The following is a 17,916-nucleotide window of genomic DNA, read 5'->3' on the forward strand; positions in this document are numbered from 1 at the left end:
TAAGGTGGTAGGCCCCTATTACCTCACTTCTGAGATGAAGAAGGTATTACCTCTCTCCTTTTACCAGCAGTGAGAGAAGGCTACATATGATACACTGTGACTTTGAATAAGGTTATGTTTGGCCTTTGTGTGATGCACTAGATTATGCACACTAATCCTCATTTTTGACTGATAAACTGAAAGTATCCATAAACAAAAATACAAGCTGCTCTAGCACGAGCTAATGGTATTTTTCTGGGGCAAGAGAAAAGCACATTATCTGCAAACATCATACACTGCTTACATATAAAGCACATTGCTTTTGTGGCTGCATTGGTGAATAGAAGAAAAACTGAAAGACCTTTTGTGATGGTATGGTTCTGTTCTTACCCAAACACCGGCCATAAGACAGTACAATTTATCACCAGGTACACCTCTCCAAACAGCAGCATTTTAGGATACGGCTACCACAAGACTGAAGCTTGGGTGGGAGTGCTTTAGCACTGCTTAATTTGCTGTCTCAGGTACATGGAGCACACTTTAACAGCAGAGGTCAAAACCTGCTTGAAAGCAAGGCAAATAGGGACTAGGCAGCAGCTCTTATAGAACTTTTTGAGCAAAGGTATATGTGGGTAATCAGTTAAAAGTTACCTGGGGTGGCAGTCGCTGTAATGTGGACATGCCTATGGGCATGTAAGGGAGTGCTACTGGGTATTTGTACAGATTGCAGCAGGAAAGAATTGCAAAACACATAATCAGAGAGAGAGACTTATTGTGGATCTGTTCTGTTGCTCTCTAAGACCTAATCAAAGACCAACTGTTAAGCTATCCTTTGAAAACAGCGTTGCCAAGGTAGAAATTTTATTCAATACTTGTAGAGAACGTAAATGCTGACAACTCTAAAAAGTGATAGGAAGACTGTGAAGGAAAATTCTGTACCAAGTTATCTGTATAAAGTTTCCTTCCCGGATCAGTGCAAAACCCTCATTTATTAATACAACCCAACGTCAGCTGGAGCACCAACCGTTCCCAGAAGCCACAGACTTCTCACACCATGCCCTGACCACTTCTGGTGACCATTTCAGCCTTCACAGCTACAATGGCAAATAGACAGTCCTCCAAATACCTCTCAGCTGAAAAGAAAGTTGAAGAGCAAACTAGATTGCCTAAGGGTGGAATTGCACCTGCAGCCCAAAGCAACTTGAGCCCAACAGCACTGTAAACTCTTCATCCAGGAAAAGCAATGCTAAAACACTCCCCTGCAGCAAACTCAATAGCAGGCTAAGCTATTAGCTTCAGGGCTGCTATCTCCAGACAGCCTGCCTATCTGAGGGGGGACTTGGTGATTCAGACTATTTTCATGTTAGGTTTTTAATGACTAAATACAAGCTTAGCGCATAGGACTATCAAAATGGCTGGACAAAATAAAATCCTTCTGCACTAAGCTTCTAATGAGTAAACGAAATCAAACACGTACAACTGGAACGTCCAGGGTCATGAGCCCTGTAATCCATGTCAATACATCCCACTCTTTTCTTCCCTTTTCCTTCAAGACATCTATGGAGATGCAGGTTAGAAAGAATATAGGCTAGTAATGACTCTCTGAAGAGCTACCAAGAGCTAGCCAGGCCTTTCTTAGCATAGGAGAAGACCCAAAGCTTTTATGGAAGAAAAAGAATTGTCAGCAAACATTTAATACTGGCAATGAATCCTCATCAACTCCTTAGCAGTTGTTAGGCAGAGGTGTTCACAGACTGTGTTGATTTTTCTGCATGAACTAAAAGCATCCCAAAATACCCACTGTGACTTGAACCATTATGTCATCCTCCTTGAAGGTGAACAGTCAAGTTAGGACAAGGAAATACAACAGTTATTTTTAAAGTATTTCAAATAATAAGTATGATTTGAAATTAATCTTCAGTGTGATGTTCTTTTCCCTTTTGTTCCAATAGATATATTGGGCATCTTAATATTACTTGCAATATTAAATATCAGATTTTTTTTAAATACTTTTTAAAACATATACACATTTTTTCATTGTCTTCTGAATTCATCCCTTGTATTTAGAATTCTAAATTCTAAATGAAAACTAACAAATTCATGAAATAACAGTTAAAAGTAATAACAAAAATAAATAATGATTATTTGAAATATGCCTCAACTGGAATTACTTCTACTGAATACCATCTTTGTATTTTTTTTTTTTTTTAGATAAAATTATCAGAATTGTCCATCTGCTGAATTACTTAAAAAAAAATAAAAAATATGATTGAGATAGCTTTGAAAAGCCAAACCCTCCCTGGAGTTAGTCCATCTAACAACAAACCAAAAAGGTGGTAATAATTCATCTGACTCTCCACAACACTGACTGTGAGTTTGGATGAACAGTGCCTGGACTACAATATATATATGACAGTGTCAAATTCAATAAGACGGTGGAATTGACAAGGAATTCCTTAATTTACTTTGAATATTAATAATTTAAAATGTAAAATAAATAGCAAAATAATCTCACTTTCTGGCAAGTTAACCATAAAGAGCGGAACTTCTCTCAGAAGACTAAAAATTATCTTCAGTTTTGTTCTCAAAAGTGGGAATTGTCCACAATTTGGGCAGATTACAGATTCCTACCTCTTACATTTGAGAAGAATTCCAAAGCAGTCATGAGTTTGCAATAAATGAGAATGTACAAAGGAAAGCATCTATTCAGCTCTGTAGCTGATAAAAGAAGAAAATTATTTAGCTGGCCTGCACCCTGTCTTTTCACAGTGATGAGATTCATTATGTGCATGCTCCTCTGAATGATTTTAATTCCATCACTGTCAATACAAGTTCTCCAAGGCAGTCAGGAGATAATGATGACTTTATTGGACCTGTTGGCCACTTTATTACATCCAGCTGTGTTCTTCCTTTCTAGAGCAATTAAGGGATTTTATGGTGTTATTTCTGAGCATGATATAGCAAGAAGCCACACAGATCTAAATCTCTAAATTGTTCAGGTTGCATGTCAATGCTGTAACTTAGAGGATGCTGCCACCAAGAGTTTTGAAGACATAAGTGGCATGCTGACAGCCGTTGTCAGTGAGGACAATGAAAATTGGCAGATTTAGCCAAGTATGAAGCATGACAAATTGCAGGAAAGCAAAAGGAAGGCAGTACTTCACTCAATTCAGAAGTGAGATGACATTTGCTAGGAAACTTATGGGAATTCTTCAGACAGTCTACAAGATGTGCTAAATGTTACTTGCATTATAACAAATCATAAGGTATCTAATGCAAAATCATTTGCCTTTAATGAAGACTTCTCTAGGAAAAAAAAAAAAAAAAGAGAGAGAGACAAATGGAAGACTGAAATTACAAATTAATTTGTGCTCTACCTGCATTTGAAACATGAAGAACCTAACAAAGTGCATTTAATAAAAACAAATGCCAAATCACTGAAGCTTATCAGAGCGACAGCATTTTGAGTTTATGGCACACTAAGCACGTTTCCCTCTTCTCTTTATAGCTACACTAGTAGTATATATATTCCAAAAACATGTTATTCTGTATGATAGAATCTATTCTCAGTATTTTTATTTATTGTTTTTTTATCGCTAGAGTGGAATAGACACTTTTTTCCTCCCAAAAAGAGGCCCAAGTTCCCAGCATCAATGCTTACAAAATAAAATAGTTGTTTAAACTGTAGCCTATATTTGCTTCATATCAACAGGATTTATATATTTATTTTTGACACAGTTTAATAAACGGGTTTTGTTTTGTCTGTTGATAATGTTTTTCAGCTGTCATAATATTTGTTTTCAGTTGCTTTAGAATCTGAGTGTGATTCTGATTTTTCACTGAAAAAAAATAAATAATAATAATAACTTTTCAAGTACTACCTGTCATCCCAAATGAACTTTGAAAACTGATATTAAAGAAGCATTGTATTCATTTTCTTCTAAAACACATTCATAATAAAATTCAAACAAAATAAAAATCATTTCCTTCTCAAATAATTTCTGGGAAGAAAAGAATCTCCTTTCAAAGCTGAAAGAATTAAAGCAACAGAGTATTTCAATACTGTAACAGAAACCAGCATAAATCTGAATTTCAAAAATATATTTTAAAGGAAAAAAAAAAAAAAACTTTATCTAGAGCCCATGATTCTGCTATTATGCATGGAAGAAGCCATAACACAATAAAAGGACTTCAAATCCCTTGGTGCACTCTGTTTCACTGTGGGTTCATCTGCCTGACCTTTGACAAGTAGCCAAAAGAAAAATCTTGAATTTTTCCTACATCTTGTTGGTCTTCTCAGCACATGGCATCCTTTAGGGCACCTTGTTCATGTTTGCAGGGTTGCATCATTCAAGATATAAGTAGACTCACTCGATCTAGCTCTAGGCACCTAACTTACCTCTGTCTCGGTGGGTTTCCTTACAAAGAATGGAGAGCAGCTGGTGTTTTGAAAGTTTACTCTGAAAAATGGCCTATTGTAGGTGATGTGGGATGCTTCTGGAGACACATAATTTCACCTCATTTCCACAGGGGAAGTCCCAGAGGCATTAGCCAGTGACATTGAAGGCCCACCGTAGATGATGTAAAGATCAAGTTTGATTGCCTGCACTCCCAGCATCTATGTGGTATATGTCTCATTCTGTCTTCATCTTCTGTCTATTCTTGTATTAAAGCCCTTGAAGGTAAAGAATCACTGACATGGCATCAGTAACAATGCTATGCAGTTTTTCATGATTTGCAAAAGGACATTTCTCAGAAATACCTTTTTTTCTTTCTTAATAGTTTGACTACTATATCAATCTCAACTTCTAGAGAGAGAATCCAGAGGAACAGCACATACAGCCCACAATCTCTTCTTTCTCAGGTTAGAGCTGTTCGGTTAAACCCAAGCAGAGTCATAATTCAGTCTCCTGCATTATGAACCCTCTGTGGCAAGAAGTGACAATTCCAGCACATTAAGAAGTGACACATTTAATTAGGTACCAGGCTTTTCTGAGCTAAGCAAGTGACCCCTAACACCTTAGTTAAGAGCATGACATTTTATTGCAACCTGAAACAAGGTGAAAATTAAAATTAAAATAATAATAAAAAACCTTCATTCTTAATTTAGATACCTATTCTTTCTTATTAGTTAAATTTTCATACAATTAATCCTGGGTGGTCACACAAAGGAAAAAAAATCTTCTCCTTCATATTTTATAATTTAAAAAAAAAAGACTAGGGAGCAGCTTTTCATACTGCTAGTTTAAATGTACATCTGATTCAGAAACACTTGTGCAGCACACATGAGAAATTGGGTAATGCACCTCAGAGTTAATATATGGATTTCAAAATATAATTTTAAATCTTTGAGAATATATTTTAGCCCAATGCTCTGCAAATATTTGTCATTTTTAAAAATATAAAATCACAGAATCACAGAATCACAGAATTTCTAGGTTGGAAGAGACCTCAAGATCATCGAGTCCAACCTCTGACCTAACACTAACAAGTCCCCACTTAACCATATCACTAAGCTCTACATCTAAACGTCTTTTAAAGACTTCCAGGGCAGCCCATTCCAATATCACAGTGTGCTAAATGTAGCTCATTATTATCTGCAACTGCAACAGCCTTGAAGTCCATTCCGTAGGTTCTGATCTAAGTGCAAAATTCAACATGTCTCAGTATGTAATAAGATAGACAGTAAGCTCTGATCCAAATCCAACCAGGCAAAACATTGCTGAGTTGAGGCTGGGGCACAGAGTTCTGCTAGGAGACATACAGACACCATTAATATTTCTGTTCATTTATTTAGTTTTAAATCTCACTTAAAACATTAAAAGCTTAACACAACCTGTACCAGATGGCTTCATATCTGATTGCTGTAATCACTGTGGAGAAAGGGAGGCACCATCTTAAGCTGTACAGATCTAGAAGCTTGATACCCTGACAAATATAATTCGTAGAAGCACTGGAGAAAGACTTATGAAAGGAACCCACACAACAGGCTTAGTTTTCACCAAAATAAATAAATAAATACATACATATTTAAATAAAAGAGAGAAGTGAAAAAAGAACAAATGTTTGAGAAATCTGCAGAAAATATGTAATTCATAAACACCCAAATTCAATGGCTAAATTATTTGGAATGACTAGTTCACCCAGCTTGCTATTTTTCACATACAAATGCTGCTGTTTCCCCAGGAGACTTAAGCAGTTGCAAGCTTTGTTTTACATGAGGAAAACAAAACAAAAAAACAACCAAACAAAGAGCAGGTTATTCAATATTTTTGATAAAAGAGAGCTAAGAAGAAAATCTGAAATCCCTCATGCTATCTTCCATGTCAAGAGAGAATACTTTTATCTTCATAAAAAGATTCCAACAACAAAAAGAAAATATTCTATGTCCTAATTTTTTAGGCTTTTCAAAGATCAGAGAAGAAAATAAACTTTTTGTAAGAAGTAGAAAAACAGTCCTATGCATCTACATTTGGCTGCTGCTCAGGAGTGACCTGTTGTCTCTTTGTACTGCTAGAAGATACTCAAGGTTTCAATTTACTGTTTTTTCTTATTCAGAACAGCATTAGCTGTGAAGTCCAGCTTTGTATGCTACTGAGCTTACTGAAAAATGGGGAAAAACTACATTAGGTGCTCCCATTCTGGAACTGAAAGTAGAAAGTCCCAGCTTTGAAGGCAGATGGTACAAATCTTTTAGACTCCTTCGCTGAGATAAATCCTTCATTGGTAAAGAGGAGCAAAATCACTTCTGGGTCTCATTAATACCTCCTACTGTCAAGGATAAGATTTGCCATCTCTAATCAATTATTATTTTCTAGGGATTTATCCTCACTTTTTTTTTTCCTCTGTCTTATGCTGTTGATTTCATAGCAAAAACAATGGAAACTGGAGTAACTACTCTGACAAACATTGGAGTAAAATAAATAAATAAATAAAAAGATGGCTGGGAAAGAACAATTACACCTTCCTATGGCACACAAGCACAATGGTGTGATTTCAGTGTTTGGGTTCTCAATTCAAATGCATACCAACATGTTCCTGAAATAAACAGCATATCTTGAAATAAAAGTAATTTTATAACTCACTTTTTCCTTCCTCCCCATCTTTTTCTTTACTAATGTTGGCACACTGTGAAAATCCTGATACCATCAGGCACTCTCCTCTTCCTTTGATCATTACAAGACAAAGCAGCTCTCCTCCCAGATCAGAAAAATGATGAAATGAGGAAAGGGGAGAAGCTGCTGAAACAAAAATAATAATAATTAAAAAGTAACACTTCTTGCCTTGTAGAATCATTATTCTCTTTTCACGACACAGTTCCTGATGCTCCACTGACCTTTGCAGGGTCTTACTGAACAGCACACCATGCATTTGCATGGTAGTTCAAAAATAGCATTACACTGAAGGTAATTGAATGGAATTAGGGTGCTTTTTGACTTCAGTAACTGCAGTAGACATAAAGGGAGCCCTCAAACTCTGTATACTTCCCGCATGGTGGCCTTTGGTTTGCTTCATGTCTTAGAAATTCTACAGGGAAGCCAGCCAAAGTAAAAATGACAGTTGTTCAGCTTTTACATTATAGTTCAGTTGGATTTAAGGCTTGCCCTTTATTTTTGTGGCAGGAAAATAAAAGGGATAACATGCAGGAGAATTCTCTATACTGTCATGAGTGTACTTGTGAGCTCGTTTTTATAGTGCCAGGCTCAAAGGATGTGATGTTCCTCCCCAGGAACACAGCATACTAAATCCTGTAATGGCAGAAACTGCTGTTCTAAATTGTTTTAAGGTCACTGAACGGAAACATACTGGCTGCAAATTTTGTTCTAAGTTTCATCTTGGCAATAGCATGCCATTGTGGCAGAGTGTAGGAAAAAGGGGAACTCCACCAGCAACAAAGTACATCTGGTGATTTTTAAAGTCATCTCCAGGTCTATTTTACTTAGCAATGACAAGCAAAACTATTAAAGAATGAGCACCCCAATATCACATTGTTTTCCAGTGAAGTCACAGCACTGGAAGTATTTAAGGCCAGGCTTTGAGCAACGTAGTCTAGGGTGAGGTGTCCCTGCCTCTGGCAGACAATCTTTAAGGTCCCTTCCAACCCAAAACATTCTACTTATACAAGGAGTCATTTTAATGCCACAACATAAGGTAAATATTCCCTCAGTCTCATTGTGTAATCTGTTTAGACATCCCCTCTCATTCTTTTATCCCCTTATCTACTTCCTTTTTTTAGGCAGAGTTTCACAGAATCACAGAATTTCTAGGTTGAAATAATTTTCCAAGATGGTTGACTGGAAAAAAAAGGGAGGTGAGGGAGATAAACTGGCTGTCATTAGTAATTTAATTTTGATAGATCAGTACATGACAAATTTCATGGGAAATACCTGTTAAATCTCCCTCCCCCAGAAACAGTTTTTTGCAATGGGTAAGAGAAGTAGGTAAGAGAAGCAATTGATATATTATCTGTGATTACATCCCATTACTTTCATTCTTATTTAAAATGCCTTTCCTTGCTGCTGCTCAGAGTGAATCCACACACATATAAACCACGTGTCTTCCCCAAGTTACATTATCTGTATCAAAACAGAATCCTTCAGTAACAAAATACGCGATAGAAAAAAACTCAATAAACATCAGCAGGTTCCTGGAATATGGTAGCTCTGAAAATAAAAATGTTTAACAGAACTTTTTCAGCCATTTTGCATATTCTGAAATACATGTTAAATGTATTTATTAATTCTGTAGTTGGAAAGTCAAAGCAGCTATTCCAACCAAAGATGCTACAAAGCAAAATACTCTGTATATTTACTTGCATTTCTGAAAGTCAGCACTCCTCACACAGAATACTGTTGATTGACTTTTAATTGCACCCCATTAAAAATGCCACCACTGAATTAAAATTCCATGAAAATAAAAGGTTATTTAATAGACATGTCAGCACATCTCTAACTACAGCGGTTTGGTGGTGATGCAAAAATCAATAGTACTACAAAGAAAGGTTCCACTATAGCTAGATACACAAATTTAAATCACAATAAGAACCAGCCAAAGTCTATAAGTGCATAGCTCAATTTAAAATCCATACTTTTTTTTTCTTTTAAAAATATAACAAAAAAACTTATGAGGTATTTTGCTTTTAACATTTGAAAATCTTTGTGTATCACTTTAACAAGTAGAAAAAAAATCTTTAATATCTTCTATATTCATAAAAATCAAATATGCACTTTCTGTTGATACTCAGAGGAAGGGGAAAAACAACAAAACAAGAGCCAAAATTAAATTCCAAAGGAAAGAACAGTGTGTGCATGTGCCTGTAGTTAGAACACCTACACTACAAACCAGCTCACAGTAACAGTTGCAAATGGACATTCATAAATTGAGTTAACATGAACAGCATGCACTTCTCTGGAATTTTACAGAATTGAATTTATTAGGATAACTTCGTACTGTCTGTTAGCACAAATAAGAAAAAAAAAAAAATCCCAGTGAGAATACAGAAGCCACTTACAAAGCAGTGATCTTTAAGCAAACTTCTAAAATCTCTTACCTTGTATCATAACTGGATGACATTCCTGAATTTTCTCTACACCTTGCTGAGATTTCACCAAGGTGAACTTCCTTGAGACTTTCCTCCATCCAGGAGGCAGAGCCTTCTTTTGCACCAAAAATGCAATTCTCTGTAAGTTTTTTGAAGTCCTAGATCAGGAAGCAGTAGAAACACATATCTCTAGAAATCTGGCTTTCAGGTTTGTAGTCTCCTCAATAGGTTTGACTTTCTTAACCTACTTAACTTGATAATCTAATATAATAACTCTCAATTTCTTCCTACTAATGAATTTTGATTTCAAATGTGCAAAGCTCTGATACAACAGAAGGAATCAGAGTTGTTACTGGAGAGAGAAAAAAAAAAAAAAGCTTTAAAAATAATTTCACTAGGGTTTTTAAATCTTAAGTTTTCAGTGATCTTTTAAAATCTGTATCTCTACCAAATAAGAGATTAAAAAAACATTGGCATAGTATCATCGAAGTTGGCTCAACTATTCAAATTATTTAAGGAATGGAGCCCACTTTTAAATTTAGAAAATACCTCAGTCAATTATGCGCCTTCAGCTTTTTACTACTCAAATGGAGTTATTCATCCAATTCTGTCATCCCTACATGTCCAGCCTATGTAATCAGTGCACACAGAAACCACGATACAGTGATACTGGGTTTGTTAAGGTATTGGGTTACTTGACATTGCAGGGTGTCTTCAGTAATTAGATACAGATAGAAGAAGGGGCATTAAATGACTATTATTTTAAACATGCACTATTCAATATAGGCACCATATTCATGTTTTACTACTGTGATTTGTTGTCCAAGCCATGGTACTATCTTGCTGTTTCAGGAAAGACTGTCAGTTTAATAGATTTCTCACAGTTATACACACACACACACACACGCATATATGTTTATATATATACATATATAGTATAGATTCATATATACACACTTTGATCTTCCCAGAAAGCAAGAGGACTGCAAATGGAAAAATTCTAAGGGAATGGAAAAGTTCTAGAGGGAGCATAAAATAAGAAAAATAACAATAAGAATAACAAAAATATATTTGCAGCTGTGCAAAAAACACAGACCAGTGCCTCAACACATTTAAACATTGAGCACATACTGTGCCTCAACACATTTAAACATAAAGAAACTACATAAAGCATTTAGGTGTTTTTATTTGATTTGATTTTTCAAACTTATCTTTTTTTCTGAAGCCTAGAATTGTGCTGACCAAAGTTCCTGAATGGCCAGGAAACTGAAGTTCAGCTTTATTCCCTATCCAACAGATTTTATATTCAATTTTCTTTTCTTATTTCAATACCACATAATTGCTTGTGCATGCATGTGAACAGTTGCTATTTAAATGCTTGTGGAGAGCTCAATTTCTGGCTCATTTAATTGCCTGAGGCCGTTGGCTAAGAAGATCTAAGGAGTCGTGTACGAGTACATAATTTATTTTATCTGCCCAGAATGAACCCTCTGGTCTCCTTTGCGATAGTGGTGTTGTTTGTCATTGCTCCATAATTCACAAGCGTCATTAATTGTATACATGCACAGTACCCTCTGTGAAGGGTGCATTCGCATACCCTTGTCTCTCATTTTATTAGCTGCATAATGCCAGGCCTCCTGGCATTAGGGATTAGGAAACATGTCTTACTGATGGATTGCTGGGTCCCACCTGTACATGCTCATCCATAGTTCATAATTCTGCCAAATGCAACTTCTGTTGTGCTGTAATTCACAAACCATTTACTGCAGTCCTTAATGACATTTTCTTTATTCCCATACTAACATTTGTACAATTTGTACAATTCCTCCTGCACAGCAATAATGCTCTACATAGACTGACAGTATGCATTGATTCCAGGGATCGTACTTAGAACACCTTTCCCACTGAGACTAACAAGTTTTATGGTGAGGATTCAAAGGCATTTGGGTAGATTTAATTTCATGCTTTTCTCAGGGAAAGTTAAGCTTATGTGTGCGTAACCTGCTTCATTCTCATTCACACCACTTCAGTTCTTGCAATTATTGCCACAAGAATAACATTGCCAGGTTGGAGCTTCCAGTGCATTCAGCGAAATACACCACTCTACTCTGAATACATTCATTATTTCATGTTGTGGCCTACAGTCTTCCCACAGAAAAGGGAGCCGTAATCAAGAAGCACAGGCAGAACAAAGAGCCAGAAATGAAATAAGGAATACCAGAAAAGGTCAGAGAAGCCCTGCACAAAGAATAAATAAAAGATTCAGGTTCCTTCCCTTTCACCCATATTCCCCCTGTCAGGCCACCCCAAACTAGTTAAAGAAATTCGCAGTTCTGGTTAGAAAACCTGGGGTCATCAAAGGTCTTCCCAGCAGGTTTCTGCTTTTCCTACAATGAGCCTGACTGGTGTTCCTGAAGTACTTAAAAAAGGGAGACAAGAACATCCACAAGACCAGAGGTGTCCATCATTAACCCACCTCTTGTCCCATTAAAGTTTACATCTGCCCTTCAAGGGCAGATGTAAAGTGCCTAGAGAAGTGAAAAAGAGGGGAAGGGGGAAAAGGAGGAAAAAGGGGAAATTTCAGAACAGTTTCTATTCAGACTTGAATAAGCATTTCCCACAAATCTGCATTCCCTTCAGGCTGGGCATGGTGAGATTTAGTCTGTGTGTTTATGTCACTTAACTAAGCAAGTTATTTTAGGTAAGCAGGAGCTACACATATGTCTATGCTGCATTACCCCGTAAGGCATTTAGACTTGCTTTCAAATAAGTAATGTAAAAAATGTTTCTGCAGGTAGTTTTCTTCTCAGTTAGTTGCTCAGCTAGTTAGAGATTTCCTTTAAATGTTATGTTTTAGTTTCAGACATATAAAAGACGGGAATATATCTGACAATTTTAAAAGCATATTTGTCTGATACAACAGTAAGCACTTGGTGGTGCTTATCGATGGTTTTACCATAGGCTTTTCAGAAGGTCTTGAAAATGCCACTTAGAGCTATGTTCTTCAATGTCTTAAACAGCCAATGCAAGTTTTTTTCATTATTTTGCTTTGCTATAGGACTCTTCATAGATTCCAAGATGATAAAGCAGCTCAGTAACAAGAAGAGATAAATGAAGGGTTGTCCTGTTGCCATTTCTTAAAAACAAATGATAACTAGAGATTTTCTATTTTGATGATGTGAGTTCAACATGGAAAAATTCATTATCTTCACAACATGTACTAAATTTAACTGCATTCCCCAAAGATTTAAAGGAGGCATCAGCAAAAGAGCATCTGCTTTTCATCTTCATCATTGAGTTTGTAATCTAAGACACATGTTCACATATAAAGCTGCAGGAACAGGGACAAACTCAATTTTCCCTTAGTGAGGTGAATGGTTCCTGTTCCATGCTATGACTGTAATTAATTAATGCTATGCCCCACAGAATGCTGCTTATACCCACACAGTCAGTGCACGTCAAGAGACTGGAAGGCTAACAGTTGGAGGGCGTGGGGGGAAGACAAAATAAAACCTCATCTCTTTTGGCCTTTCCGTACAGCAGACCACACAAAACACATCCTCTAGGGCTTCCCCTGTCCCTGTGCCTCTCAAACACAGAGCCTAAGCCTCTTTCCTATTCCTTTTGCTCCAATAACCAGATGAAGGTTATTTCAGTCACTTGGAAATATTCATTATTTTAATTTATTGCTATTTAGGGATTATGATTTATTGTTTACCTGGTCTGTGGCCAGTTTAAGCATTTATATGTATGAAGGTTGTTTTGCTCATTTTATTTTACCCTCTGCTCCTCCAGTTTAGGCAAATGCAGGGAAAAATGTCATTCACCATTCACTAATGGCAAAATTCAGGTTCCAATTAGCTGCAGCCTAAGCGCACTGACTCTGTACCAACTTGTCCTATGAGGTCCACTAGTCCTGAAAAGCATTTAGAGTAGCCAGCTATCAGAACAACAAACCCACAAGCAAGCTGAATAGTTTTTTTTCATCAAAGAAACTTGAACAAAAAGATTTTGTTTGGAACAAAGGCAGTGCTCTCCTTTGAGGCTTGTTTTATGACTTCAACAAAAAAAAAAAAAAAAGAATTCACAATGCTCCCTTTTTCTATTTCTTCCTACAAAACACTTTAGATTCCCAAAACTGAGGAAATGAAATAAAAATTAATTAAACATTGGACTAAAGTGAGATTATTGGGTTATATATAAAGTGAGATTATTGGGTTATAAAACCCTCCCTTTGAGACAGAGGCTTCAGTCCAAAAACATTTAAGGAAAAAACCTAATTTGACAGTGTTTTTCTATTAAGCTACTTATAAAATCTTTTTGGGGAAGAAGGAAATTATAACGTTAAATGAAACTCATGGGTATAGTTTATTCATTTTATGGGAAATACAAAAAGAGCAGTAGCTCAGTCATATGCAACAGACTTTGCACTCTTCAAAATTATTCAGACGTTCTCTGAATTGAATGAGTTCGATTGTTTTGAGGCAAAATAGAAAGACCTTGTACATTAGGGTTATTCACATTTATCTCTTGTTGATACTCTCAGGGACATCATCCATTACAGATTACAGGGCAAAAGCAATGACTGTGATCAGCTAGCCTGACCTCCAGCACAGCCACAGGATTTCCCTGAATTAATTCACCATACAATGCCCATTTAGTGACCTCCCTGACAAAATACACATTCAAGTCCAGCTCCTACTGCATAAATGTGAAAAAGGGCCCATGCACATGTGATGCCACCCAGGCATTCCTATACGTACTGTGCTTACTAAACTTACAGCTCAGCTGCCATCCCAGCTCTGCTCAGCAGATCACAGAAAAGAGAAAACTCTTTAGGTCTGGAACCACCTCAGTGACACTACCTGCAGTCCCAATTCAAGTCTGGAGCTGTACACACATCATATAAACCTGAACACTTTCCAGTCTTCACCTGCTCATTTATGCTCCTCCTAGAAGATAGCACAGCACGAAGACGGTCTCAGATGTTCTTAACACACGGAGCGTGAAACATTACAATGCTCTTATTATTACCAAGAACATTAACTTCATTCTTTAATGATCTTAAGAGTGTCATAGGCAGTTTTAAAATCCTCTGGAACTTAATTTTCCTGAATGTATTTTCCCAAACCTTCAGAAACAAAAATGAATTGTTTAAGAAATCGTAATAATTGAAAGTAATGGTAGGCAAAAATACTGGTACAAGTCCTCTTTGTTTGTAATAAAGACTCACATCGAAGCTCAGACAGAGTTTGGATGTGTATTCCCATAAAATGTCATGGCTAGTGCCAACTTTTTTTCTCCACCAGAGTTGTAATAGAGTACAAAAGTTCCGAAAATGCCATTTGACTCAAGATTTCAAATGTCACAACAAACAGCAGCAAGATTTTTTACTGAAAAGAAGCCTAATGGATACAATCCTAGCAGTGTACTAAAAGCTCATTCGATTGCCACATATCAAACCTAAATGTCAAGACTTACCAACAAGACAGTCCAGTTAGAATAACTCTGTAAACTCAAACACTCCATCTACTCAACTGTTATAAGACAGATTCTCTATTTTATCTATACATTTAGAAGTCAGAACTGAGCTGAACAAGGTTGTAGGATATGAGATCCTGCAACCCAATGGCATTCAGATGTCAAAAACACTAGCAGCCAGATGAACCACAAGATAGAATTCAGGATGTGGTTAGATACAGGACAAATGCTATGTAATCCTGAACTGATATGCATCGATGTCACAGTAATGAAAGCTCATATAATAAAACAGGAAAACTAGTAACTGAGTGTTTTAATAGAGGTGACATTAAGAACGCAATCTTCTAAAGTTTGATCCTAACAAGTGCACAGTATCTCTTCATCTCCCACTGAAAGAAATTTGGTTCCTGATCCTCCTCCAAAGGTCCACTCAGTGGGTACAACATGGAGAACCATGAACAGTAATGGTACTCCACATCTTGTACAGATCTGTCTGTCTTCCTTTCGTTTCAATGGCAGCAAGAGCAAAACTAAGCACAGAATGAATCCAAATCCCTGTAGCCCATACAGCCTTATCGTCTGCTCTACACCTGCTATGGCATGAGCAGCAGCCAATGGATGTCTGGTAATAATGAATTTGCCAAAACTTCTTCGATGAATTGCAAAGATAACAGTCCCCTTTCTCAGATCTATACCACACAACACTTTAGAAGGAAAAACTGGTCTCTGCATTGCTGCCTAATTACCTTGAGAGTCTGCCAACTCATTTCCTTGCACCATATATGATCCTGTTGGTTTTTCAGGCTCCACCAAAATGTCCACTCATGACACTAAAATGAAAATCAACACCAAATGCCAAAATAGTATATATTTTAGCTGTGTTATTTCCACAAAGAAAAGTGGGATTGTTTAACATGCAACAGAAAAAATGCAACCAAATTTATATCTATACTGTTAAGCAAAACTCAATGGCAAGTGCTCAGGCCAGCAGTGACTGCCAGGTCTAAAAAAACAGGAAACAGCTCCATGAACAAAGCACTCAACTGATATACTTTACCCCAAATAAACACTGCTTTCACAACTGTTTTAGTACATTTGCAAAGCAGTAAGTTAGCTCAAAAATTGACAACTTTTTGTCATATTACATTAAAGAACTAGAATCTGAATATGGACAAGCCGATCCTCTTCTCATCTCTTTCCCTCCTCTTCCCAATTCTCTCATCCCATTAGTTTGCCCACCCAAACTAGTTTCTAGTTTGGATCTCCTTGTTCAGCTCATTCCCTATTCCCTTTTATCCAATGCCAATTCTCAGTTCGTGCCTTCTTCTATGCCAGTCTTCATTCCTTCCTCTGTATTTGAGTGTGACAACTCCCTACCCTGATGCCAGGGACCAACAGAAGGAAGAGAGACAGCAATTTCAATGCAAGAAATGGCTTTGCTGCTCTTCCTCAGAGCCTGACAAGCAAATGGCCTTCCTGCAGGTAGGTGTCACAATTACAGCAAAATTCTGCTGAGCCTCTTCTATATCACACTGGGACGTTTTCACCTTAGATGGATTTTTCAGGGACTTGAGCTGATTGAAATTTAATAATCACAAATATAAGTTTTGTCAAATTTCCACCCCTGTGCCAAGGTTCAAAGACCTTTACCAAAATTTTGAACTGCAACAAAAAAATCATTGGATTTAAGTTTTCTTTTTAGTGTAACGATTCTGTTCTTACTCCCATTCTGGAAACGACAAGTAGTTTGTGTTCATATTTTCCAAAACTTCATCCTGAAGAGAAGAACCTTTCCTTTATGATAAACTCAAATGAGATAATGTAGGAAACATAGGCAACATAGTTTCAGCTCCTGTTGTTAAATTAGCAAGTCAGCATAGAGGGGGCTTGCAAAAAAAAGCAGCAAGAACAAATCTAGGCCAGGAGAGGATGAAAAATTGCACTCTCCATCATTGTGATTCCTTGTCTTCATATTACACAGGTATTTCCATCTCTCCCACAAAGATATACATGGTACATGTATTAAAAGTCCCTCCTTTTCTTACTAGTTTTGGCTGCCACAGGTTCTCAGTGAAGAAGGAATCTGCATCCTCCACCCATCCCAAGATGAGATCTACTCCAAAATCATCCTATTAATTTCCTTAAGTTTTGAGTTATGACTTATCAGCTAGGCCTTATGAGCAATTTCAGAAAACACATAACAAGATATCTTTTTTACTCCCTGAAGTACATTCACTATTTTAATCTAGAGTTGTAATTGATTCCACTTTTAAAGTAAGTGATAAAACGTTCAGAGTTGCCACAGTACCACAAGATAAGCGGCCCTGCCAATATAGAAGGGAGATAGCACAACCAATGGATGAGAAAATGATTACAAGTACATTAGAATGATCCTTTGCCACATTGATCTGTAATTTTATTTTATGTTATCTATTAATCTCTGAACTGTGTGCTTTGAATCATATCCAAGTGAATATTACCCCCGGCAATTCTTGTTCAAACTTCCTCTCAAGTCACAGTCAACATAGCAGCTTGTAATATATTTTGTTACTGTAAATACGATGGACAAAATTTGATACTGAAAAAGATAGCAGTGTAAGTGGGTGTGTTATCAGGGCTAATATTGTTTCCTGTTGCGTAAGATAAGGAAGCTCCATTTCTATCCTTTTGCAGCAAGCAAGCATCATGTTTGGTGACAGCAAACAAAAATCCCTTTAAAGATACAGACTCTACTTCCAGGGTTTAACATTGTAGTGAAGGTCAAAAGTGACAGTGACTCAGTCAGACTCTATCCACTGCCATCTGAATTCAAACTGAGATACTTCCACCAGGCACTCAAACCCCATGAGTTTTTATAACAATTGACAAAAGCAATTGCAGTGGGACAGGAAAGAGAAATAAGAGAAATGAACAGA

The sequence above is a fragment of the Anas platyrhynchos genome, chromosome 9 (genome assembly GCF_047663525.1).
Source record: "Anas platyrhynchos isolate ZD024472 breed Pekin duck chromosome 9, IASCAAS_PekinDuck_T2T, whole genome shotgun sequence".
Taxonomy (NCBI): Eukaryota; Metazoa; Chordata; class Aves; order Anseriformes; family Anatidae; genus Anas; species Anas platyrhynchos.